Consider the following 27,277-nt stretch of genomic DNA (forward strand, 5'->3'; position numbering starts at 1 on the left):
CTCTCACGGTTGGACCGGAACTGTGCCCCTGGATGTCCATCTTGCTGACTGAAGATGTGGGAACTCATCAGCCACTAATCAATCACATAAGCCAAGGCAATTCCTTACAATCAATCCCTCTCCCTCTCTCTCTCTCTCTCTCTCTTTCCGTCTCTCTCTCTCTATCTATATATGCCCTGACTAATACACTCAGGATGTCAGGAAAAGCCTTCACCAACATTTATCATCTTGGCACAGTGGATCCGTTTCCTTTTTATTCCTTTATATTTTAAGTCAATTTTCAAACCATTTACAATCACAAGAATTTTAGCCTTGCAAACCCGCATTTTGCTTCCATGTTTTCTAGCTTGTAAGTCTATATGTGTGAAACAGATAAAGTCCTCTGAATACGCTATCAGCGCACCAACCTTCCCGTAGAAACCTGGAACAAAGCTTTCCTGTAAAAACTGATTCCAAATTCTAATTATTTCTCTGAGAGTTTCTAGATTATTATGACTCTGAGTCCTTTTTGTGCCTAGCACCATCAACACGCAAGACTTAAGGAAGTTTTTGAAATTTTGGACACCTCAGAGTTTTCTTGAAGAGAGAAGGTAGCCATCTTCTTTGCTCCATAGTTTCAATTTTCATCATTAATTGAAAGAATAAATCCAATGATTTTTTTTCATTTTTACATCATCTATTTTCTTCCAATCGTTTTGTATACATACCTACTATTTGTCCACTTAAGAGCTGTATTAAATACATTTTCGCACAAAATCTTCATTGTAAGAGTTGAAAGGATACTGTCACGTGTCCATTTAGCCAAACGGAAAGATGCAGGTTCTTGTCCCAGTGAACTCTGCGATGGAGCCCTTCCTGGTGGATGGCTAGCCGGGTGACAGTACCATATCTCCCCTTTGTCTGTTGACCGTATTGTTCACTCACAGATTCTTGAGTTTGAGAAAATGTGTCTTGGACATTTGAACATGCTCTGAGATTTCAGAGAGCTGACATCTATATATTAACCCTCTGAGTTGCCTAATGATGGTGAAATATTTTCACTTTCATCTCTTTTCTTTCTACCATTTTGGGCAAGATTGGAAAAAATTCTGAACTCCTAAATCTTTTCAGTGAAACTAAAAAAGAGATAAAGGGCTTCCCTGGTGGCGCCGTGCTTGAGAGTCCGCCTGCCGATGCAGGGGACAAGGGTTCGTGCCCCAGTCCGGGAAGATGCCGCAGAGCAGCTGGGCCCGTGAGCCATGGCCACTGAGCCTGCGCACCTGGAGCCTGTGCTCCGCAACGGGAGAGGCAACAACAGTGAGAGGCCTGCGTACTGCAAAAAAAAAAAAAAAATAATAATAATAAAATAAATAAATAAAAGATAAAAAGAAAATGTCAGGTCATTTTTACATCTTCTAGTAAGATGATGCAATATTTTGTACAACACACAAAAAAACCCAAAGGATGATGAAATAATAACAATTTATTACATTTTATCCTTCCAGGTGATTCCATCATTATTCTATACTTATTATTTTAGCTTTTTAAAAGCATAGTTTGAAAGAATATATAAAGATGAAATAATTTCTAGAATGTTAAAATGGTGAAATGCTTCAAAGTACAGGAAAAAAATAATCAGTAAGATCCCCATTTTTATTTTAGAGTTTATAAAATGTTGCAAAGGACCCAAATTGTAATTGAGGGTAAAGTCAATTGTATTCTATTAAAATAACATTAAATAATATTATTATATAACAGTAAAGCATCTTTTAAATACATAAATTTTCTTTGTCCTTTGAAAAATTTCTAACAAGTAATAAAAGTCATGAAATATCGACCCACAGAAACAGAACTGCTCAAAACGACAAATGTGTCTCCTGCCCCTGAGAGCACACGGAGGGTTCAAAGCCTCACTTTCTGAGTTGGTTTCATTAAGACAAATCGTGATGTTTCCCAGGTGAATTTTAACACGTGGAAATTTGATAATCACTTAAAGCAAGAAGACTATTAACAAGGAGATGATGACAGACAGGCACTACCCTATACCACAGGGAATCACACTCAGGACAGGCCATTTCCCAGTTATGTGCTGGGTGAGAGGTACCGTCCCTGTCCACAACCTCCCTTGGTCAAACTTTGTCACGTGTCCGAGTGGTTTCCCGAGGTTCGTCCTCCACTCTGCTTGAGCTCCAAGCCGTTCTGTCTACCCCTTCATTCTGGCGAGGCAGCGGAATCCCAGAAGGGAGCAGAAGTGGAGACCAGAGACATCTAATGCCTTAGGACATATCTGTTTCCGTTTTCCATATAATTTAAACCAAAATAGATTCTCGGCTTAAATCTCATAAATTACTTGATTGGCTAATTATTGAATCAAATGTGAGAAATCTGATAAAAACTGAATTCTAAGACAAAAACAAACAGAAAAACCTCCGTTCGATTTCTGAATAAGTAAAGCAAGAAAAACAAAAGACATTTTGCTGATGAAACTCCTGGCTTCCGCGTCCTGTGGAGCCCAGGAGGAATACATAAGTGAAGTTGAGCCTGGCAGACAAGATGCTTGGGCTGCAGAGCCAGACAGCATGGCACCTGCCCTTCCAGCAAGGGGGGGCGGAGGCAACAGGTGACGTTCTGCCTCCTGGGGCTGGCACCTACATGCCAGACTGCAGGTGTACACACTTGCTCTAGTGTGACAAAGGTGTCACGGCTATTTTATACGTAAGTGTCTTGGGGTAAGAAAATTTGACCTAGGTGTGCCAGTGAGACATTCTGAACAGTTCTCTGTTTTGCTACCATAGAGCTTTGGATTCTGCCTTGCCTTGTGGATGTGATACCTCTGGGACAGCTACTCCGAGAGACAGTTAATTTTGCCTGAATTGCTTTTATGAAGCAAAGAGGGAAGACAAAATAAAGAAGCTAACATGATGCTTTTGAAAATGAGTTTAAGTGAGCTTCTTTCAAAGATTCATGTTTACCCACATAAAGCAAGCGTTAAGACCACCTTGCCAAATGTACCACCTTTGGAAATTAGTATTTCTGGAACAGATGACTCTAGTCCCAGTGCATCAGATTTTCTGGCAATGTGATGCTATCGAAGGGTAAGTATCATTATTCTTTAGGGCAAGATGCAAAGAAAAATGAGACCTGATCCAGGAGCATCCATGGCTGGGTTTCAAATACACTCCTAATCGTGCTTGAAGCAGCCCTCCTGTGCATTATTGATCACCCCAAACATCCCTGGGTAATATTTACACTAGAATAAATATTGGCTTTATGTAGAATAAAATGGTGCTAACATTTTGGGCAATTAAAAGATAAAACGTGTGTGGTTTATTGAAACAAAAAGAAGGGCTTCTTTTCTTTAGAGCATTGAATACTTTTTTTTTTCTTTAGAGTTTTGAATGTGAAAAACAGTCCCTCCAAAGCACGGTGCAGCACCTGGTTGGAGCATTGTTGCAAAATGGAGAGTTATCACATCGAAGGGAAGCTCTGCTCGTGGTTCTTGCGTGTCCACACACCCTTCTGTAAGCAGAAGCTACCCACAAAAACGAGTAGTTTGGTTCAATGAGCAATGATTTAATTTCAAAATGAAAAACAATGCACACATTCAGTTTTTATGTAACTCATCTCTTCAGATAAGCATAGAACAATTCATATTACAGTTGCATTAAAATAGAAGCGTAGGGTGTGTGTCCCTACCATTAATGCATTTGCTATCATAAACATTAACGGTGGAGACGTTAATCTTCTATTAAAGCAGAGGGAACAGCCATTCATTCTCTGAGTTTTTGTTGTTTACAGTTTTTTTGTGCACTAGACAGTGACAAACAATGCATGAAACAGACCTGTATAATTAGGTAGTTTATCATATTGTAGAATAAAATCAGTAAGTACGTATTAAGTAGCTGTACTAATCTTTCATATTTTCCTAAATTTCATCTTTATATTTAATTTCACTAAAATCATATATGAAACGTTTGAGATTCAAAATGGCCCTAGTATGTTTACTTTATGAAATAAACTTCATTAATTTTACATGTCTGTCTGTCTCCCCATCTTTCTATGTATATGTAAAATTATATCTATATCTATATTAATATATATATTTATATCTGCATCTATCTTTGTATCTGTATCGATATAGCAGCTACATCTTTTTCTACACCTGTACCTATGACTAGACTCTATTTCCATCCCAGTGAGTAGTCTGCTAAAAATGTGTGGCAGCCACTCAGAATGATCGAGTTACCAGACCCTCCTGTTTTTGTGCTCACAGCAGTCATAAATATCAAAATATATGTTGTGTGTGCCTTTTCCAAGGTTTCAGAAGAGTTGAACTAAGATCATAATGGAAATCATTGTTTGCTCAGATAAAACAAATATCTCTGAGGCTTCTCAATGCCTGGACAGGGCATGGAGTGGAAGTCCAAAGATAAAAGGGAAGGGGGAACTATTGGCCGATTACCTCAAGCACGATGCTATGCAAATAAGTTATCAGTTTTCTAACAGGTCTGACCCAAGCTGTGCATTCGGAACCACAGCCGGTCTCACGATTGAGTGCCCGGAGAGCTCTTTCTTTCTAAAGCTTGGCGGGGTTGCCAGACAACGAGCTGTGGTTCTGTAGTAGTTGCTGGGTTTTCAGGCATCACTGTTGAACTTTTACCAAACACACATGCACTCAAAAAGCTCCTTCACTAAATCAACAAAGCCTCCCCAGTGTGTGGCCTCATTTATGTACACAGGCTGTACCTGGGCAGTTCCTTTTGGTATCCTTCCATATACGGTTTAAAGAGTTGGGCTTTTGAATTGTTTAATCTCAAGAGGGCTAGAGGAATAAATGAGTATTCTTTCCAGGTTCGATTTCCTGGGTGGGTCATTGTCACAGCACCTATCATAAAAGGCTTGCTTTATGCAATTAATGATAGGATGACTCAGGATAGGATGACTGTGTCTTCTCCGATGTTCCTGAAGTTTCCTGGAGAAGAAGAGGTTCTGTCTCCAGACGGTGGCATTAACTCCTGCCCAAGTTTCTAGCCTGTTGACCTACCCTGTAGGTTTCAGGCTTGCTAGCCTCACAACTGGGGGTTCTAATTCCTTAAACAAAAAGTATTTTTTATTAAAAAAAATTAGATAGATAGATATAACATTATGTTATATCTATATATATACCTGTATATGGAATATATATGTAGAATATATATGTAAGATAGAGATAGATAGATAGATAGATAATGTCGAACTTCTATTAAAACAAGGGGAATAACCATTCACTTCTCTTAGTTTTTGCTGTTTTGATATCTCAATCTCTATCTATCTATGTATCTATCTATCAATCCATCTATCTTCTGTTAGTTCTGTTTCTTTGGAGAACCTTGAGTGACACATCATCCAAGGCCAAGACTCTCTGCAGGGGGAGAGGTAAGAGCCTACGTTGCAGAGCACAACCTTCTCAGAGTCCTCAGATGGGTCATCACCTGTTACCTTGGGAAGAGCCACTTAGAACCCCACAGACCTTGTAGTGGTAGACCAGGACTCAGCCAGACGTCTGGGGAGGAGAAGCAGACGGCAAAGTTTGCCCATCCTTCATGTCCACAGGGATGTCGATTGTGTGCTTTGTATCAAAGGTCCTCGAGGACATGAAGAAGTGTAGATGGAGCTCTGAACGCCCTTCCAACCTCACAGCCACACAGATGCTTTTCAGTAGCTCCCTGAAGCTCTGAGCATCCCCCCTCTTACTGGGGATCCATTAGAGATGCCCACACACAGGATGGACTAAGGGTTGACCAAAGGACCAGTGCCTCCTTCCAGATGCCACGATCAGGTGTGCTTGACTGGTTCCCCTGAGTCAGGGCTCCAGGAAGTGAGTTTTGTCTGAGTACCCATGGGGCAAGCTTCACATCCACGGGGTCCATCCAAGCCAGGTGGGTCTTCCTTTTCAAGGCTGACCTGGTTTTATTTCACAGAATTGAGAGGAGCCACAGAAAGTTAGTGGTGAGCAGTTGATTAGGACCAAATAAGACACAGTAACTATATTTTCTGTGGCTGCTGTCACAAAGTCCTACAAACTGGGTGGCTTAAAATAACCGAAGTTTATTCTCTCATGGTTCCAGAGCCCAGAAGTCTGAAACCAAGTGTTGGCTGGGCCACACTCCCTCTGAAGGCTTTGGAGAACAATTCCTCCTGGCCTCTTCCACTTTTGCTGGTTCCTGGCAATTCTTCCCATCCCTTGGCTTGTAGGTGCCTTTTCCTCCCATCACCATGCCATTGCTGCTGGTCTCTCTTTTCTCTTCTCATGAGGACCCCAGTCATTGGGTTAGGGTCCACCTTCATCCAGTATGACCTCATTTTCACTAGTTAGATCAGCCAAGACTATTTCTAAACAAGGTCACATTCTGAGGTTCCAGGTGGAGATGAGTTTGGGGGACAGTGTTCACCCCAACATAGTGGGCCACACGCTGTTTCCTTAATCACCACGGCAGGCACACACGAAGGTGGAGGAAACACGGGCACCTGAGGTGTCCTGCTCCATCAGGGTCCTTCTCCATGAGGGAAGGATGAGGGGCCAGTCATCCTGGTGTGCCTGCAGCAAGGGACCCCCAGAACATGGCCTTTTAGTGCTAAAGCTACAATGGTCCTGGGCAAACTGGATCACCTGCAAGTGCCTCCTAAACACAGTGGTCACAGCGAAGTCTTGGTCCAGCCCAGTCCCGGCCTCTTTCTCTTTGGGAGAACATGTCCTTCTCAGAGCTGCTCTGTGCTCTGTCTGGGTGTCAACCTTTCTCAGCCTCAGGTCTTTTCCGTCCACGTCCTGAGTCTCTGCCCAGCTTTGCTTGCTGGTTTTCAGCATCCAGTCTCCCCACAGAATTGCTCACTGCTGCTGGGTCTTTGCCTTTCTGTCATCCTACCAAGACCTCCTTTTCCTTTACTATTTCCTTATTTCCCACAGGTTGCCTGAATGGTAGGGTCATGAGCAGACAGAGCTAAAAGTGAGGATAATCTCTCAAATTTTCCACTTTTTAAGTTTCTGTCTGCTCTTCTTCCATCTTCTTTAGGGAAGCTAAGGAAGTAGTCCATGGTTTTCCAAAAAGGGCATCTCATCTCTGCATCTAATGTTAGTAATTCTAGTGTAGACAATGATCAAGATCTCATCCCGCAGCTCCCAGTGCTGGACCACAGTGCAGAAAACTCGGTGAGTCCTTGTCATTTCTTAGACGAAACCCTCATTTCTGAGAGTCTAAATAGAACCACAGGGTTTGGACCCTGAGACAAATTCTGAGCAACTTAATGGAATCATTTTACATCCCACAGCCTAGTTAGAGAAAGTCCTCACTGGTTCTTGGACATCACGGGGTCCCTCCCAAGGGTGCAGCAGTGCCCTAGTGGCTCAGTGGGCATCTATGCGGACGTTCCTGCGGCAGGACCCCGGGAGGCTCCCTTCACGTCGAGATCTAGACTAGTGTCGTGGGTAGGCAGTGGCGAGGTGAGAACCACCTTAGAATGGCTGTAGTTTGTTCAGATAAGTCTTTTCAACTCTGGGGAAATTAAGTCCATGCTAATCCACATCGTGTAAAATCAAGGAACAAGAAGCATGGTTCTAGCAGCTTTGCTGGGGTTCTAGTGGGATCCTTTAGTCAACAATGCAGCTCTCAGGCAAAATGCCTGCCTGAGATGTTTCCCCACCAGCGACTCCTACCCCCGCCCCAGAGGAGAGGACTCCTCACGGCATGGACAGCTTTCCAAGGTCCTTCTTGTCCTCTGGAGAGCAGTGGCCCCTCTCCCATGGAGCAGTGAGGGGGGGGGGCAGCAGGTCTGACAACTCCTGCTGTGCTGAGAGGGGACTCACTTTCATAAGGAAGTCAGATCTTTTAGAAATGAATTTCTTCAACATGCCTTCTAAGCCACCATCAAGGGCTACTGCAATTCAGGGCAACTTCCCATGAGATCAAGTTCACTGTTTGGGGCTGTGATGCCCCCACCCCCAATATTTTCACTCTATAGCATCTTGACTACTTATCGTTTTTGCTTTTGTGTTTTTACTATTCTTACTAATAATTAAGATTTTCAAGAGGACTTAGAGTTTGCAAACCTCTCTTACACCTGTTAATGTTTCTGATTCTCCAGATGGTCCAGTGACTAGTGAGTGATTCAGGAATGGGGTGGAGAGCCTATGACTTGGAAAAGTGATACATATGCAGAACAGACATGGCCGGAGCCTCTCCCACAATGGGAAAATGACAACTGGGCCCACAAGACCACTTGCTGGCAGTCACTGCTCAGGACTGGCTGGACATAGCACTCCACATTCCCAGGGGTGGTCCTGGAAACACAGCCAGAGAGCCTGGGCACTGACCAGTCAGGAGAGGCCCGCCGTAGGCACTCTGGCCACGCTGGTGTGGACCAGCCTCAGCTCTGCAGAGCCCTGGGCTTGGCACGGCTTGTGCGTGCGGCTCAGGGCCCTTCCTGCAGGCAGGCCCTGCCTGGGATCCAAGCAGCTCTGGCTCATTACAACGCACACCCCTTCATACCTTCCGTGGCAGAGCTGACCCAGGCGTGGACAATAATAGGGCCGGGGGTGGGGAGCAGGGTGTGCAAAGGGCCTCGTGGAGCAAATAGGCCCAGAAACCTGCATCCAACCCAGTTTAACTGCTGTCAGGACTGCAGGACTCCTCGGGTCTCCACTCCTGGTGAGCACTCCAGTTCACCCAGAGGAAGACAGGCTGAGATCCCTGGTGCACGGAGGGCTCCCCAAGACCAGGAATTCCACTCTGAGACAGGTGGCTTGACCAGCTCACGCACACTTTGGGAAGCCGGCATGAGGTTCTGGGAGGGACAAGTGAAGCCAGTGTGTGCAGAGAGGCTGGCAGGTGGCAGGGGACTGGCTCTAGCGGCTCCCTAGAGGGGGCATGCTCGCAGGCCCTCTGTCCACCCCATTTTAAAGGGCTGGATAATCTTAAGCAAGCAGGGTCGCAGCGTCTGGCACCAGCAGCCCACGTGCTCTTGGGGGGGACCATGCGTCCCTGGTGGCTTCATCCTCAAGCCTTCAGACCCACTGCCAGGTTCCACCGTGACCTAATCCGCTGCAGGTCCACTGTGCTCTAGAACACCGACCACGTGAGAAGCGATTTTGCCCAGAAGAGGTGGACTTGGGTCTTGCCACTGTTGTACTATTCACCATCTTTGTACACAAACCTTTTCTGGGAGTGATGATTTGTTTTCTGTCTGTGTATATGTGTGTGTGCGTGTGCGTGTGTGTGTGTTTATAGAAACTGAATGTTGACTCAAAATATAGCACAAGACTAACCCTTTATACCTGAAAGGAACAGTGAGGGGAAGGTAGGAAGGACAATTAAATGCAAAAGTTCTTGGCTCTCCCTCCCAAGCACCCCCATCACACTGAAGTACTACAGGTTGGTGGACATTTTGCCTACCATCCTTCAGGCTGAGGGTCAGTGAGCCGGCCCCAGGCATATTCTCTGTAGCAAGCCCCTTCCCCCCAATTCAGATCCGTCACCATCCTAATACTGTCAAAAACTTGACCAAATATATATTTTGTACCAACTTTTCTTCGTATAACTGCATTTTCTAAATGTAGATCAGCCATCTGAGATTTAAAGGCAGCTTTGACATTTTTATCTTAATTTTGTCTAATTCCTACCAAGTCGTTTAAAACATTACAACAAAACACCAAGTACAACGGTTGAAGGATCTGGTTCAATTGACAGTCATATAAATGAGTTTGTCCTTTCGGGGGAAACTCTAATTATGGAGGATTAAATACTCTGCTACTTTCTAAAAATACAAAGCTGGAATCCAGAGGGAAGATTCCCAGAACAGTGTGACAATAGCTGACAGCAAGGTAAAGTTCTCCGTGTTTTCTTCAAGGTGTGTTCTCATTATAATGGAGATTCACGGTTAACCAGGGGGAGATGGCCCTGGACCAATAATAGATATAACTCAGCAGATCGTAATGAAAACAGAATATTCTGTGGAGTTAAAAATCAATAGATTTTTGCCAGTCTTATGCTAATGAACTACTCCAGTTTCTTTATCAGTCTCTGGGGGGTTTGAGAAAATTACACCACCAACGGTCCTCAGAAGCCAGGTCAGCACTTTCCTAGTGGGTCTTTTCTAAAGTCCCTTTGCAACCCTATGCGATGACTGGATGCAGCTCGGAAGCTCAGGCACGCAGTATTGATTTAAAGACATATTTGCTCTCATCTGTTCAGAAAGAACCAAATCCGAATTGCAGGATGCTCATAATTGGATTCAGCATGTTTTGTATTAACTAATTAAGATCTTTCCCTTTTCATGCTTGCTTCTTTGTGTCCGCTCAGCTATTTTAATCCTCTTTATTCCATGAAGCTAGAACGTAAGATTCATTATTTTCTTTTTAAACATTTGACGATGCACTTTCAGCCAGATCGGGGTGACTGAGGATACACTGAAAGAAATACTGATCTAATTTTTCTCTACCATTTTTAATATTCCTTCTGTAAACGTTCCTGTAATTTTCCCCCTTCTCCCTTGCTGCCAACACAAACACACACACACACACACACACACACACACAGAGCTCCTACTGACCTCAGAGCACACATTTGTGTTACTAAAGGCTCTGATCAGATCTTTAACCGATAATCTTGTACTTCATTAATGTTATACCCTGGTTTGCAAAAGACATAGCAGTTGGTGCAACTTACTTGCTACATCAGTTTTAAATTAGACCCAGTTACTGAATGGCTTTCTTTGACTTAGCATTCCAGAGGCATTGGATCTGAGTGAAGCACATTTTCTGGAACTGAGAAATCCTGAGTCTGATTCCGCACTGCTTTTGTGTAGGCTGAGTTACCCAAGCCCAGGGCTTCTTTTGAAATCGATGGGAGCCCTGAGCTTGGGCCAGCTTTGCAGAGACGGGCAGGGAGGGGAGAAGCACGCCTTTGTGGTAGCCGTGGAGGGGAGAGGGACGCCTGCAGGGGAGCTGGACAAGCCTGAGATGCAGCGTGGAGATGAGCGCCTGGAAGAAACGATGCTCCAGGGACTGTACAATGGCCGGGAGATGGACCACAGAGGGCCCCAGCAGCCTTCTGTGGAGGCAGACGGGGTAGATTGAAACAAGAAGAGCAGCGCAGGGCAGCTAGCAGTCACTGTCGATTGAATTTTACTGAGCATTTAGGAAATTGCCTTAAAATACAAAAATTGTAAAATCATTACTCCATGTGGATCATATTCCTAGGTACTTTCTTGTGACAGTAAATGTCATTGTACATGTACGGTATCATGTAGTCATTTAATCTCATGAAACACTCAATAGAATAAATATTTAGGTGCCCCAAATCAGCCAGTGGCTGAGATGTGGCTTCTTCCTGGTTTGTGGGCTGTTTTCCCTCTAGCACCAGGAAACTGCTTCTTCACTGTTGGACTTCGAGTATGCAGAAAGTAAGATGGCGTGTTTGTTTTAGAAGCTCAAAATAATAAACCTTTTAAAAATTAAACTACTGAAATGTCTATACGTCTGCAGAGAACTGAGGACGTGGGTCTGTGGCCACCTTCTGTGGAACCTGAAGACCAGAAACAGGTTAGGCTTAAGGTTCAGGTCAGGGTTAGTGTCAGGGCGCTGGTGGACAGTCACCCAACTGGGCACTTGAGCCACAAGAAGGAAGGCGGAAGATGCCTTTAAGGTGGTGATGTCCTCACGGCTGACAGGGAGGGTCGTAAAAGCCTGCATTGTCACCCAGGCATCAACCCACCAGCTTCCCTCCTCGGCTTCTCTCAGGTATGTACTCGGAACATCTTACAGCCACAACAAACCCTCGACAATTCATCTTTCTCTTGTAGGAAGCTGTGATGTCCCAGGTAGTCTGAGAAGCTGCCCAGAAGCGGAGAGCACCTCGTGCCCCGGGGCCTCGGGAACGCCTCCTCAACCTGTGATCAGCGTCTGACTGTGTGCTGTCCTTCCTGGGCTTTTGCACAATAGAAGAATTAGGCATTTCTATCACGATTCCAAAACTCCATGACCTGGAAATTTAAACAGGTTGTGTGCTGTTTGTTTTGTGCAAGTAAAAATCCCGTAGGTGAGAGACCTCTCCGATCTGCTGACTGGACTCACCAGTGGGCTTGGCCAGGAGCCGTCTTTGGATGTTTCCTCCCGGCACAAGGTCAGAAATGGATCAGCCCTCACTCTCGGCTGTCAGCCTGGGCTCCCCACAGGATGGTGCCGCTGGAGTCTTGCAGGAAAGTTCTGTGCTGGCCCAACCCTGTGGAGACTGCTCTCCTCGCAGACCATCTGCACAGTTCATGCACTCAACATGAGCCTGGCTTGTCTGGGACAGGCTGGGTGTCACCCAGTCATGGGTTCGTTTGCTCTGTTTCCCTCTGAGTCTGAGCAGAATGGCGCTTGGTTCTCTAAAACATCCCTGAAGCCTTAAATTGCTTGAAATCCTAGTGGCTGGAGAGGTTATGTCAGCCTGGATGATGGTGACCAAAATGATCCAGGGGAAGAAATGGGATTCAGCATGTCAGGGATCACTTTGTTAGTCTGTAGGAAATAGCATCCACGTGGGTCCCCAGGCCCCAGGGCTGTGCTGACGTTTGCGTGGATGCACGTGTGTGTGTGTGTGTGTGTGTGTGTGCGCGCACGCTGTAATAATCAATGTGAAACCCTGAAACAGTCCTCAACTGCTCCCTCCTGAGAGTGGAGCTGAGAGTCAGGCTGCCCTGCTTTCCTTCTCCCAGGACGCCCACAGTTACAGGCGAAGCACAGAGACTTAAAAATGCAGATTCGAGAAATCAGCCATCTGGGCCCCAGTGAAAGAACTAACACTGGACAAATTACTGCAAGTCTTGGTTCTTCCTCTTTATAAGTCCCTAAATGGGGATAATAATAGTAAATTATAACTGGAATTGCTGTAAAGTATAAGTAACATAATGCATGTGAAGTGGAGTGTTTTGAATGGAATCCAGCACAGAGTAGATACGCAGGGAATCTTGTCTGTAATTATTATTGTTAGAAACAGCCCTGCTTACCTCTGTTTCACTGTTTTTGGGGGGGGGGTTTTTGGAGCGGGGGGCAGGAAAGCGGTGTTAGATTGGCCACATAACTTTTTTAAATGATCTGTTTATTTCTCTATTACCTGGACTTTCCCTATTTCCCTCTATGGTCTTGGGATGTAGCATAAACTGTATATAAAATGCTCTCAATACTCAGCCTTAAAAAAGAAGGAAATCCTTTCATTCGCAACAATGTAGATGAACCTTGAGGACATTATGCTGACTGAAATAGACCAGACTGAGAAAGACAAATACTGCACCGTCTCTCCTATATGTGGAATCTTAAAAAAATGAACTCACAGAAGCGCAGAGTAGAATGGTGGTTCCTAGGGTCAGAGGGTGGAGGAAATGGGGAGAGGTCGGTCAAAGGGTACAGCCTTCTGCTTATAAGATGAATAGGTACTGAGGCTCATACAATGCTCAGTCTGGTGACTATAGTTACTAAGACTGTATTGTACACTTGAAACTTGCTAAGAGATTCAATCTCAAGTGTTCTTACTACACACACACACACGGTAACCATGTGAGGTAATGGGTGTGTTTATTAACTTGATTGTTGTAATCATTTACACACATATACATATATATCTCAAAACATCACATTGTACACCTCAGATATCTACAATTTTTATTAAAAAATAGAAATAACAAAGCTCATTCCTTAACAAAACTCAGTGTTTTCACTCAGGTGAGAAAGTCGCAGCCGGCCAGGTAGGCTAGAAGGCATAAGCCAGAGCACGGAGGCCATTATGCAGGAGGTTCCTGCCCAAGTGGGCAGCTGTTCGCTCCACCCATTCCTGCAGGTGTCGTGAACATACTCGGCTTCCCCGGAGAGCAGGACTGCCAAGGCTGGGTCTGGAAGGGTTGCCCGTCTCACATCGTGTCTGTCTCCCTCTGGAGGTAAACAGCACGAGGCAGAACCAACATCAGAGAGAAATACAGTAAATGCCAATGGTCCCACCAACCACATTGAACATCCTGTGACATGTGTCCAGGGTAAGGAGTCTGATGCGATCCTGTGTCAGGCAGCGTGTGCAGAGACAGGAACTCCTGGGCATCTCTGCTAAGAGCACACACGTATCAGACCCCGGAGTCAAGTTGGCAGAGCCCTATGTGGGGTTAAGGTGCCCACATACCTGCCACAGGCCTGTCTTAGGTGCTCTAGTGCAGGGATCCACAGGTCATGCAGTAAGATCCTACGCTAGAAGCGGGGTGGTCCAGATAAGGGAAGGGTTTGTGCCAGATGAGGGGGAAGGATGCAGGACTCAACGAGCTGCCTTGTATGGGAACAGCTGACAGTTTCAGGTAAGGGCATGTCATGACCACATTTTATTTTAGGAAGATACACTGGTCAGGTTATTCTAAGTTCATATGTGGTGAGAAATATCCCCTCCAAATCTCAAAGCAGGCAGGATGACAGGGAGGGTTGGAGCATGCAAAAATTCTTCCAGAGGAGTGTCAGGACACTCTTTTAAAATCACCCTCCAAATTCTGTGTAGTTTTCCCTTCTTCTTTAGTATTTACCCCCCAGCCTCCGTCGGCTGGACATCCTGTAATGCTCAGTGGTAGAGCAATTCCTGGGGAATTAACAGACTCCCTGGACATAGTGGTGGTGAGGAAGGAGAATGATAAGATTGTCAAGGGTAGGAATTACTTTAACCTTTAACCTTCTTAATCCTCACTAGTGAGATCCAGATTCCATTTCAGGTCTGGAGAAATCTATCCATTCATTTTTTAACTATAACCAAAGGAATCATTTCACTGTGCTTTAAGCCCAACACATATTTAATAATGATGTCTTCTAAGAGTGAATGCTGCTCTGGGGAGCTTTCAGATTCAATTCAGATGCGTTTCTGATGGAGATGACGTTGGCAGGATGATCTCGGTCCGGGTCTCTGATGGAGGCGTGGGCTCAGATGCCAGGAAGCGATTACCGTTTACTCATCTGGAAGGCAGGACAATTTTAAAGTAATCTGAGGAGATCTTGCTTTTATGAGAAGATGAACTAATGTCAGGGTGCACCGAAATAACGTCAGACAGTAAAACTAAAGTATTAACGCAGAAACCAAACCAGCCCCTCAAAGGCTCAAGAAAGCTCATACATTTTAAGATAAATCAGAGTTCGACTTTTGTATTCGGATGTAGCCAGAGGAGATGTTTCCAAGAGAGCAGTTTGCTGCCCTGCCCGACTCGCTACCTGCGGTCCAGGAATTGATTTTCTCATATACCTGCTTCTTGCTCATTTATTTCTGGCCTCTTTATGTTGCAGGATATCCTTCATCCCCCTCAGGAGTGTCACCAGCTCCCCCCACCATGTCCTTTTGAGACAGGAGGAAAGAGGGCGGGCACAACCATTGAAAGAATGACATAGCCGTTGAGGACACGACTTAAACTGGTTAGGAACGATTAGGACCAAGATGGTAGAAGATTCGACTTCCAGTAGACCTTGAGCCTCATTATACGCTCACTGCAATACATCAGCTAAATGACACACCCACAGGAGCCATGACAGTTTTGAGGCCGACCATAAAAAGCCAAAAAGTGGGCAGTGACCCAATTCCTGGAAATCTCTGCACCTTCCCCAAAATAGTTGGAATAATCCTCCCACATTATCCTATGAAAGTACCCAGCCCATAAAAATTAAACATCCCATATTTCGGGCCGCTCTCACTTTCTAAGACAGACTGCATTCTGTCTATGGAATGTGTCTCTCTCTAAATAAACCTACTTTCTCTTTGCTATGGCTCACTCTTGAATCCTTTCCTGCGTGAAGCCAAGGACCCTCACTTGGCAGCCTGTCCAAGGGACTCACGCAAGACCTGGGACGTGACCCTCCTTTCGGGCCCCGTTTTTCCTGCAACAGTTTCACACAGTGCTTTATTTGCTTTTGTTTTTGCTTTAATACAGAAGGGAGGATGTACCCTGGTGTGTCTCAGTGGCTGTTGGGACCAGCCTCATCTGGGAGGAGAGGTGCTGAGGAAGCCGTTCGGGAGACAATAATAGGAGGCTCAGTGTTGTACAGGTGTGTCTGCTGGCGCAGAGCCAAGATATGTATGCAAATTATTAAAAGGTATGAGATGCTTATCATTTATAAGCTACCAAACGAATCCTTTAAATAAGCTCTTCAGTATGCTGGAAAAAAGAAACGGCTCAAATGACAGCCAAGATTGAAGAAACTCAGCAAATTTTCTCCAAGTCAATCAACCAGAAGGAGAAAAATGCATTTACTCTGATAGAATGGTAGGAGCCGGCTTATGACGGGCTGCTTCCTGCTTCAGAACTGTTTGCATCACGTTTGCAGAGAGGGCTTGGGGTCCTAAGAGATCGTCATTTCATACATTTCCTCAAAAATGATTGTCTAATAACACCGGATACAATTAATCCATGTTCATGAATTTAAAGGGGTCCACAATTAAACCTATTGACTTCTGCAATTCTAAGCTGAAATGTACTTAAGATTTATGTATAGATGTAAACCATAAAGCCCCACTATTTTACCCTAATGAGACAAGAGAATCTGCATTGTTGTGAAATCTAAATTATAGAACATTTGGTGAAGTTTGTTTTGTTTTGCTTGTTCACGAAAGAAAGTGCTTCCTGGGCAATTTGCTTTAATAAATATGTAAGAATGATTAAGAATGTATAAATGAAGGTGGATGAATATTTCTAAATTAAGGTACTCTAAATTATTTTACTAAATATTATACTACATAAACTCCCTTTGATCTTACCTGTTTTTTAATTCCTCGAGTACATTCCCTCGCTGTTGCTGTTGTTAGATAATACTTAAAACTCACCCCCAGATGAAACCATCCCAAATTGCCCTCTGCGGGGCTCCTGGTGAGAGGAGAGGGGCTCCCCTGGTGGGTGGATTCGGGGCTAGACCATACCGTGTTATTGGGGAGCCCCACAATGGCCAGCTTCCCAGTTCCTCTGGCTCCCTCTTGGGCCCCCCAACCCCCCAATCCAGTGCTGGCTTCTGGTGACAGGGACACTTCCTGGTTGATTGGGGCTTAGCTGGAGCTCCCAGAGCTGTGAGCAGCGGTTGCCATGGCAAATCACCATTTTCTGTTGACCGAGAAATCATCAGGTCACTTTCTACCTCAGGTTTCCTTTTAACTTCGTAAGGGGAATGGATGGCTATTCCAGTCAGGGCAAACTGCTTCCATTTCGTTCTGAGTTCCCTTCTTCCTTCTCCAAATGCAGGATCAAAGTTCCAAGGCCTTCGAGCCTCAAGGCATCACAGCCTTCTGGTCCGCGGAGGAGCAAACTGGCTCATCCACCACTCTTTCCCCAGGTGTGTGGTTTAGGGCAGAGGCGACCTGACCCCACCTCTAGTTATGATGGATTTGGGCTGATAAGCTCTCACAGCTCCAGCAGTTCAGAAAGCTTTATGCCTCACAACTATTCTCCCTGTCGTGAATCTCTAAAGCTTCCTTTGGAATTCAAAAGCCACGAATTGGTACCTTTATTTTTCCGCATTATCCTTCCCCTGAAGCTGTAAGCTTGAAATGCCTCAACCTCCATAGCTGTTTCCAATGCGGAAAAGGGCCAGGAGGTAAAATAAATTAGAGGCTGTGAGGCGCCTTTGTTAATACACTTATCTCACACTTAATTTGAGGACTTTTATTCCGGAAAACTCTGCCCTTAAGTGAAGAGCCAACAGGTGAAAAAAAAAAAAAAAAGGTTTCCATTGATTTCAGTGAGATAAATGATGATGTGTTCCAGCTCTACCCGAGACAGTCAAACACTTTTCCAAAAGGAAAAATAAATCAGATGACCAAGAGCAAGCTTATATAAATAACAAACAACAACTCCAAGGTAAGTGCATACAAAGTTTGCACATAAAATGTAATGTAATAAAAAATAATTCTATATATTCTTTCTGCCCCATAATCTTCACTGTTTTTAAATTCTTTGGGGGCTCGTGGTTATCTTGCATTCAAACTGCAGTGAAATCAAAGTTATAATGCAAGGAAAACCACATTTAGGACAAAATAAAGCCTCAACCTTAGGGTCCTCGGACACCTGTGGAAATAGGTAGGTGAGCCATGAACCCAAAGGTCTTCTGGGAGTGTCATCTTCATCCTCCCGCCTAACTGCAGAGCAGAAATCCCAGACAAGAGATGGGGGATACCCCGATTATGTCACTATGTTGGAAAGGATGTGGAGAAAAGGGAAGCCTCTTACACTGTTGGTGGGAAGGTAAATTGGCGCAGCCACTGTGGAAACAGTATTGAGGATCCTTACAAAACTAAAAGTAGAGCTACCATATGATCCAGCAATTCCAATCCTGGGTGTATATCTGGAAAAAACAAAAACACTAATTCAGAAAGATACATGCACCCCAATGTTCATAGCAGCTCTATTTACAATAGCCAAGACATGGACACAAACCAAGTGTCCATCAACAAATGATTGACTGAAGAAGATGTGGTACATATATACAATGGAATAGTACTCAGCTATAAAAAAATAATGAAATACTGCCATTTGTAGCAACGTGGGTGGACCTATGCTTAGTGAAGTAACTTAGAGAAAGACAAATGACATCACTTACACATGGAATCTAAAAAATAATACAAACGAATCTATATACAAACCAGAAACAGACTCACAGACATAGAAAACAAACTAGTAGTCACCAAAGGGGGACATGGGGGAGCAAATTAGGGGCATGGGTTTAACAGATTAAAAAAAAATAAAAACCCAGATGCAGCTTCCAGGTGTGATGTGGGTAGGGTTTCCTCACCAGAACCCTAATCCATGTCCTCCGAGTAGGCTCTGGATTGCCAGACCCTCTCCTAAAGAACCTTCCCGGTGCCGGGAGCTCAGCCACAGCAGTGCGGCCATCCGGCTTCTCATTCAGGTTCACGGGGTCATGTCACTCTCCAACACAAAGCTACATAGTGGCAGCGGCAGCAAGCCATGCTGTGAGCAGGCCTCACATTAGAAGCTCTTCTTACGTGCTCGCTTCGGCAGCACATATACTGAAGTTGGAACAATCCAGAGAAGATTACCATGGCCCTGTGCAAGGATGACACACACGTTCGTGAAGTGTTCCATATCTTTTCATTTGTAGACACGTGGGTGGACCTAGAGAGTGTCATACAGAATGAAGTAAGTCCAAAAGAGGAAAGCAAATATTGTATAATAACGCATATAGGTGGAATCTAGAAAAATGGTATAGATTATCTTATTTGCAAGCCAGACTTAGAGACCCAGTTGTAGAGAACAAATGTATGGGCACCAAGGGGGAAAGAGGTGGGGAGGGAGGAATTGGGAGACTGGGATTGACACATATACATTATTGATACTCTGCATAAAATAGACAACTGACAGGAACATACTGTATAGTACAGGGAACTCTACCTAATGCACTTTGGTGACCTAAATGGGAGGGAAGTCCAAAAGGAAGGGGATATCTGTGTGTGTATGGCTGATTCATTTTGTTGTGCAAAGGAGGCTAACACAACATTGTAAAGCAACCATACTCCAATAAAAATTTTAAAATAAATAAACAAATAACATCTATATTAAAAAATCATATTTTTATTGCTGGTGAAAAAAGAAATAAACTCTTCTTATTAACATCCTGGGAGTCATAATACCCCCTCTTCACACAGGAAGAGGCTGACACATAACAAGCAACTTGCCTTGAGAGTCAGAGCCCCAAGCCCGCTGGTCTTGGTCTCAGAATGAGAACAGAGCATCTCAGCTCCGTGACGGTGCACCACCTATGTGCCAGCAATTAAGGGATAAATCCACTTGTGGTTGAACTAGCTAATCTCGGAATAAAGACCTGCCAACATAATGAAGAACTTGGGCATTTCCAAGAAATTGGATTAACTCATCATAATACAGAGCTCGGCGTTTATGAGTGACTGTTTCAAAAACTCGAAAATGACCCAGACACAGACGTGATCTCATTCAGTACAGCAAGGAGGAGGCTGGCACTGTCACCTTGTTTACACGGTAGGAAGATGCCAGGGCGAAACCTCACTGGAAGCCTGACCACTGACTGGGTGAAAATGGGCTGGATACATACCCTTTCACCTCTTTGCATATCTGATCACGTGATTGCAAAGGAACTCTTATGAGTGGCAAACACATTTTTTAAAAAGCTACTTTTATATTATTCTGGAAATGTGATGGGTAACGAGTCCGCTTAGTTTCGGAAGACACACCTTGCTGAGCGTGGAAAGCAGCAGGATCCTATGTGATTGCAAGGTTTGGTCGCCCTGATTCCAACAGCCTCGCAGGATGAGATCCGAAAATAGATGATTGCTTTACAAATGCTGCCCATGGAAAGGTTCTGGAGGCTTGGAGCGAGCTGGGGTGTTGAGATTCATTCCAGGGAACAGGACAAGTCCAGGAGGGGGAGGCAACGGGATAAAATACTGTTTGCTGGTGATTCATGGCTTTGGAAATTTTAATGACACAGATTTTAGTTTCTCTTCAGAGACTCTGAATTTGTTTCCGGATAGAGGCTGAGCAAGGGATGCATGAAGCTGGCTGCAGAGAGGAAAATGGTGGATAGACTTGATTAAGCTCATTTTGATCTTTGCTAACCTCTAGGAAGTTCTGGGTGATGAACAGAACGTTTTCAGGGAAAGCGGTGGGGATAGAGGGAGAGACAGAGTTAGCACACTCTTCCCTCTGGGGGCCGAGTACTTTCTCTTTCGTGAACGAACCCAAAGTTCTCCCCTCTCCCTGGCGTCTCTCTGGACGAGTGCGTAGTTAGTGCCCTCATTTCTGGTCACGGCAGACCGCACGGATGGTTTAGGTCTCATGTACATACTTCCTTGGATATTTTGTGTATTGAGTTACTTTTAATCTACCTTTTTCTTTAAAAACCAGAATATAAGCCCCTCCAGGGCAGGAGACATGTCTTTGTCCTTGCCTTCTCCTGTGGGACCACATTGAAAGCACTATTGCCTGGGTCCATGACTTGTGCAGGGCTGCACTGAGGCTCCATGAGTGTCAGCCCTTCTAATAGCCTCATGGATGACCCTTACTCAGCATAGTAAGGATGGACACTCTCGTTTGGATTTTTGCTCATTCCTCTTGAGGCTGCTTGCACATGTGTAAGGCCATAGTCTTCTTAGGCTTGAGGATGAGATGGTTTAGAGAACCCGTGTGAGATTTCTTACAGGTAACTAAGGGCTACGGGAAGGAGGTGGCCCACTTTCAGGGTGCGGGTCTTTGTCACTGCTGGACACCTGCACATCCATGGAGACCTGTGGGCCGGTGGACAGCTTGGCATCAGGCAGCCCACTTGGTGAAGCGAGGGAGGCAGTCCCAGCCTCGTGCCTTAGTTTTCACATCTAGAAAGTGGGAACAACAGTACCTACCTCAGAGGATTTAAGTAATTGAAGCATCAAATGGTGAAAAATGGCCCCCAAAGAATGGCCACCCTAATCCCAGAACCCGTGAAGATGTTATGTTCCGTGGCGAAGAGGACTTTGCAGATGTAATTGAGGTCCCGGGCGGCTTTACAATGGGGATGGTACCCTGGGTGGCGGAGGTGGGCCTAGTCTAGGCCCTGGGGATGCAATAACAAAGCACTATAGATTGGGTGGCTTGAGCAACAGAAATTTGTTCTCTCACGGTCTGGAGGCTGGAAGTCCAAGATCAAGGGGTCAAAAGGGCTGCTTCCTTCTGAGACTGTGACGGAGAATCTGGTCTGGGTCCCTCTCCAGCTTCTGGGGGTTTGCTGGTGCCTTGACCTTCCTTGGCTTACAGAAGCATCGCCCCATCTATCTCTTCCTTCATGCTCACGTGGTGTCCTGATTCCATGTGTGTCTCTGTGTCCAAATTTCTCCTTCTTATAAGGACCCCAGTCACATTGCAGTAGGCCCACCCGCATGACCTCATCTGAACTTGATCATCTGCAAAAAAGCCAATTTTCAAATTAGGTCACAATCATAGGTACTGGGGGTTAGGACTGCAACATCTTTAAAGCACAGCAAGCCCTTATGAGCAGAGAACTTTCTCGGGCTGGAGTCACAGAGATGCGGCAGCCTCTGGGCCCCATTCCTTTGGGAAGCACCTCAGGTCCCACCAGGAAAGGGGCTCAGGTGTTCATCAGGAAAAATGATGAACACACAGCAGCCCTAAAGCATGTTTCCAGGGGGCATAAGGAACAACCATTGTGATGAGACTAAGAAATGCATTCTATTTATTGAAGTGAAGCCAGAATATACCCGAGCATTTTTTTTTTTTTTTTTTCTGTACGCGGGCCTCTCACTGCCGTGGCCTCTCCTGCTATGGAGCACAGGCTCCGGACGCGCAGGCTCAGCGGCCATGGCTCACGGGCCCAGCCGCTCCGCGGCATGTGGGATCTTCCCGGACCGGGGCACGAACCCGTGTCCCCTGCATCGGCAGGCAGACCCCCAACCACTGTGCCACCAGGGAAGCCCAACCCGAGCATTTCTGCACATTATTTATGGAAACTCAGCCTTTACAATGATGTGCCCACTGCCTGTCCTGCACCCATTGGACCCTAAAATTTCAGCCCCTCCTACACTCCCCAGGCTCAGCCATAAACCCTCGCCTAGGCCAGGTTAATTAAAAGGTCCACTGGGCTTAGGGCAAAAATGAGCCAAGCCAGCCAACCTTGTTGCAGATATGGAGGACAGCCACATTTATTAAGCACCTACTATGTACTAGGAATTAAGCTAAGAGATTTTTTTCACACGATTTAATGTACTGCTTTGTGAACATGCTCTTGCCTTGAGGAGCTGCTCCATTTCCTCTTTCCTGTGCTAAGAATACGAGGACCAGACATACATCCCTTAGCTCTTTATTCTAGGAAATACTTGCTCCCGGAAGATAAGACTGTTACCCAGTCAAAATAGCCTATTTATCAAGGCTTACCAAGACCCTTGCTCTTCAAGACCCTCACCTCACTGTACCTGTCAGCCCAAACTACGATGTCACACCCTGTGCACACTTTCAGCACAACACCTGCGTCTCAGTCCCCCAGCTCAGCTCCCTCAACCCCTGTCCACCTGGCTGCACTAAGGCTAAGAAAGGCAGCTCTGCTTGGACGTCGGTTCTCTGGGTGTCTTCAGGGAGGTCAACTTCAGACACCTCACTTCACACCTCACTTCATAGGGCTGGACACAGAGGCGGAGAGAAGGAAGTTCTCACAAAGGCCATGCCTCTGTCCCCTGGACCTCAAACCTTGGTTCTGTAACTGGGTTCTTAGCACCTTGAGTCCCCCAGGAGGTGAGTCTCAGCTTGGATTCCTGTGTCTGGGTCTCTGCCTCAGACCCCACCCGTCCTCCACGGGTCTCAAGTCCGTCTCCCAAGCCCAGCTAGGCTTGGCCAAGGCCTGCCCCCGTGGCACCTGCCTCTCCAAGATGGCCCGGCTCCCTGCCACGCCCACTGGGACAGCCTTGTTCCTGCTGTTGGCCTGGCCGGGCTCAAGGTCATGGTCCTTCCCAGTCTAACCCAGTCCTGCCACAGCCTGAGGCTGGGTTCTGAAAATATTAACCTTTAGTGCTTGATATTTAGAGGTTTGAAAATATTTACTCCCTGGATTTCTGAATCCAATTATCCCTTGTCATCAATAATAATCAAGTTACTGTTTTCTAATATTCTTAAGTATTTCATGACAGTCTCTGTACTGTGGTTATTTTGGTAAGTGTTTTACTTTTCCATTGCTGCTATACTGATAACATGCTTAGGGACTTGAAGTAGCACGTTTATTCCCTCAGTTTCTGGGATCCAGAGGCAGCCAGGCCTAGCGGGTTCTCTGCTCAGGGTCCCACAGCCAAGGTGTGCTGCAGGACAGGTTCTCATCAGAGGCTTGACTGGGGAAGGAACTGCTTCCAGACTCCCTCAGGTCGTTGGCACCTCATTTCTGTGGAATCGTTCTGTGTTTTCTTAAGGTTTTGTATTTGTCTGTTGGACATCCATTCATTGCAGAGACAAATTAATTCTATTTCCCGAGTTATTGATGCCCTGGCATTTGGGAGCCATCAGGCCAGGAAAGGAACTGCCCCTCCCAGGTCTAATTCCTAATGATAATTACAACTAGCCCAGGACATGCCTCTCACATGCATACCAAATCCCAAGCCTACAACCCCAACCATCTCCTTTACCTGACTCTCACACACAAGCCAATGTACCACCTGCCCTAAATCAACCTAGGGCCAGGTGGTGGGCACCTAGGACAGCCTCTGTCATAGCCCAAGGCCCACCAGCATTAGCCAAACTAGCCAACTCTAAGCTCTTTACTCTGCCCCACCTTGCCTTTCCTAGGAAACCCGCCTCAAAGGCTCCAGACCAGGCCTTATCCACACCCCTGCTTCTGATCCCCTGACTTTCCTGTGGGTTGTGCATGGCGGGGCTGGCCTTGCCTCCCTCTCTTGGAAAACATAAGTAATTAGCCCTTCTTTCAATGGCATCAGCCTCTCCATGTAGCCAGCTGGTCATAACCTCTGTAAATTAAATCCCAACTATAATTTAGAACAAGGGTTCATGGCAGCCTGATTCTTCAAACCAGCACCAGAGAGACAGACTCTGGAGGGAGTCTGCCAGCAACGGGAAGTCTCAGGAACCGTCGCGTTGTCAGGGGATAATGCCCCTTGTCTTCACCATACTCTGTCGGTTAGGAGTAGTCACAGGTCCCCACAGGTGAGGGGAGGGGGTCTCCACCAGGACAAGGATCCTGAGACCACCTTAAAGTTTGTCTACACCAGGAAGTGCTTTGAGGAAGCTTGTGTGAATTGAGTAAAAGAAGAAAGCATAGTTGACATATACATTTTACTAAGCAGCATGGTCACTCTCCGAGGTTATGGCTCAGTAAGTGTGAGCGGGAACACACATTAGGTCAGTCCTAATTTGTTAGAAAGTCGTATCAGCTGCATGAACGCAAGCAGTGGCAGTGGTGTGTCCAGCTAGACCATGTGCCTGGCTCAGCGGGAGCTCACTTTGATTTAGTAGATTAAGTGTCTGATTCAGCAGAAAATTCCTGTTGTGTCAACAGGTAATGCACACATCTGATTTCATCCTTGATATATATGGCTCATCTGGTGATCTATTTCTTTTTAGTTGGTGTTTATTTTTCCTATGAATGATTTATCGGTTTTAGAATGAACTGTGTCAACTACTGCACATGGTATATTAATTTCAGGGTGTTATGCAAACATTTCCTCCATAATGTACCTTATTCCACCTTTATTTGCTCACACTGGCAACATAATACCCTTTTTTTATTTGAATTAAATAGCATTTTTCTCAGTAGGCTGTCCTTGGGGATGGAGGACTCAGGGCACGTGGAAGAGGAGTTTCATTTAAAAACATTTTTATTAACTCTCTCATGAGAGTGTTAACACATTGAGCGCTTTGTTCCAAATATTCCAAAACATACTGTCATTTAATTACGTAAAGGGGGATTTTACCTTTTTCTGTAGTTATCATCAAGTTGCATCGCTGAAACATTAAAGGAATTTTAACTATTTAAAAATAACCTCATAACATAGCACATGGCTTCATGAAGTACAAGGGAGGGTGGGTGTGTTTCTTCACATTTCATGGAGGCACATGAACACGGGGGGTTTGTGGGAGCTCGCAGATGAAGGGGCAGCCACGGGCAGGTGGGCTCCTCAGAGCGCTGGCGCTCCCCCCACTGCAGGGAGACTCTCAGGCCTGTTTCCCAAGACCAGCTCATGTTTTCCCGATCTTTGTCCCAAACCTCCAAATCACTTTAGTGCCTGGTCTGGAACCATCACTATACACAAGGCAGTGCCATTTCTGGAACCACCACTGTAAACAGGCTTGTGCCTGATCTGGTTACATTTATGAAACATTAAAGGAGTTGTAAACTGTTTAAAAATAGCCTTGACTGTCCACACCTCACCTTACCACTGACAGGCTGATATACATAATGTAATATAGCATAACAATCACGACATGAAATAACAATAAAACAGTGCCAGACCCAGAACCACCACTCTGGGTGTGCGTGCGTGCGTGCGTGCGTGCGTAATTTTGTAGTATAATATGTATACAGTGAAATGCTCAACTTTAAATGTACCATTTAATCACTTCATAGATTTATTTAAAAACAGACTACGTCCGTCACCCCAGAAAGTACCTTCACGCCCCCTCCCAGTCAATCCCCTTCACCCAAAAACAGTCGCCTATCTGCCTTCCGACTCCATATGCTAATTTTGCTTATTCTAGAGAACTTCCCGTAGGTGGAGTCATGCAGTACTGACCTTTCTGGTTCAGGGTATTTCATTGACCATAGCAGCTTTGACGTTCATCCGTACGGTCGCATGTACCAATATTGCATCCTTTTGACTTTGAACAGTCTCCCTTTGCAGGAATATGGCACAGGCAGTGTATCCATCCTCTGGTGGATGTTCTTTCCAGCTTTGGTTGTTCTGAATATAGTAGCCATGACCATTCTTATACAGGATTTTTGTATATATAATTTCATCCATCTTGGATAAGTACTTACAAGTCGAACTGTTGATCATAGGCTTAAAACTTTACGAAACTGCCATAAAGTTTCCGGAAGTTGTTTTAACATTCATATTCCTCCCACCAGTAAGAGTTCCAGTTGTTCCACATGCTCTTCGACACTTGGAGCTGCTAAACATTTAACATTTTAGCCTTTCTAGGGCATGTCGTGTCTCACGATGGTTTCAGTTTGCATTTTCCTGAGGACTAAAGATGTTAAGCACATCTTCATTTGCTATTTTTACGTCTTCTTTGTGCCTTTGCTGTTCTAGTCTCCTGTGTATCTTTTTGGGTTGTTTGTCTTTTCTTTCTATTGAGTTGCAGGAATTCTTTATACGTTCTAGATACAGCTCTTTGTCGATTATCTTATTGCTAATGCTTTCTCCCAGTTTGTGAGAAGGGTTGTGGGATTTTTTCTCGTTTTTTGGGTCTTTTTAGCAGATATTTTCAAATTATGATCAATTTTAATTTAGCATTATTTTATTTTATGTCTCAAGCTTGTTTAACATTTCAAGGAAATCTTTGCTTACATCATGATTTAGAAGAAATTCTGTCTTTTTTTCTAGATTTACTGTTTGCACTTTACATTTAGGTCTATGAACTGTCTTAAATTGGTTTGTGTACAGTGTAGGCTATCAGCAAAGTTTTTTTGTTTGTTTCTTTTATTTTAGCATGCGAGGATTTAGTTGATCCAGTATTGAAGAAATTTTTCTTTTTTTAAGTTTCTTTGGCACTTTTGTTGAATAATCATTTGATCTTATAAATGTGGATCTAT

General features: G+C 45.0%; 1 non-coding gene across 1 annotated transcript; it reads left to right on the forward strand.

The window, feature by feature from the left end:
- The first annotated feature begins 18,989 nt into the window (after window positions 1–18,989).
- Window positions 18,990–19,095, forward strand: LOC136121722 (U6 spliceosomal RNA). The gene has a single exon (XR_010655745.1). It is a non-coding gene; the product is annotated as a U6 spliceosomal RNA (small nuclear RNA).
- The last annotated feature ends 8,182 nt before the right edge of the window (window positions 19,096–27,277 follow it).

Source organism: Phocoena phocoena, chromosome 3 (assembly GCF_963924675.1).
Source record: "Phocoena phocoena chromosome 3, mPhoPho1.1, whole genome shotgun sequence".
NCBI lineage: Eukaryota > Metazoa > Chordata > Mammalia > Artiodactyla > Phocoenidae > Phocoena > Phocoena phocoena.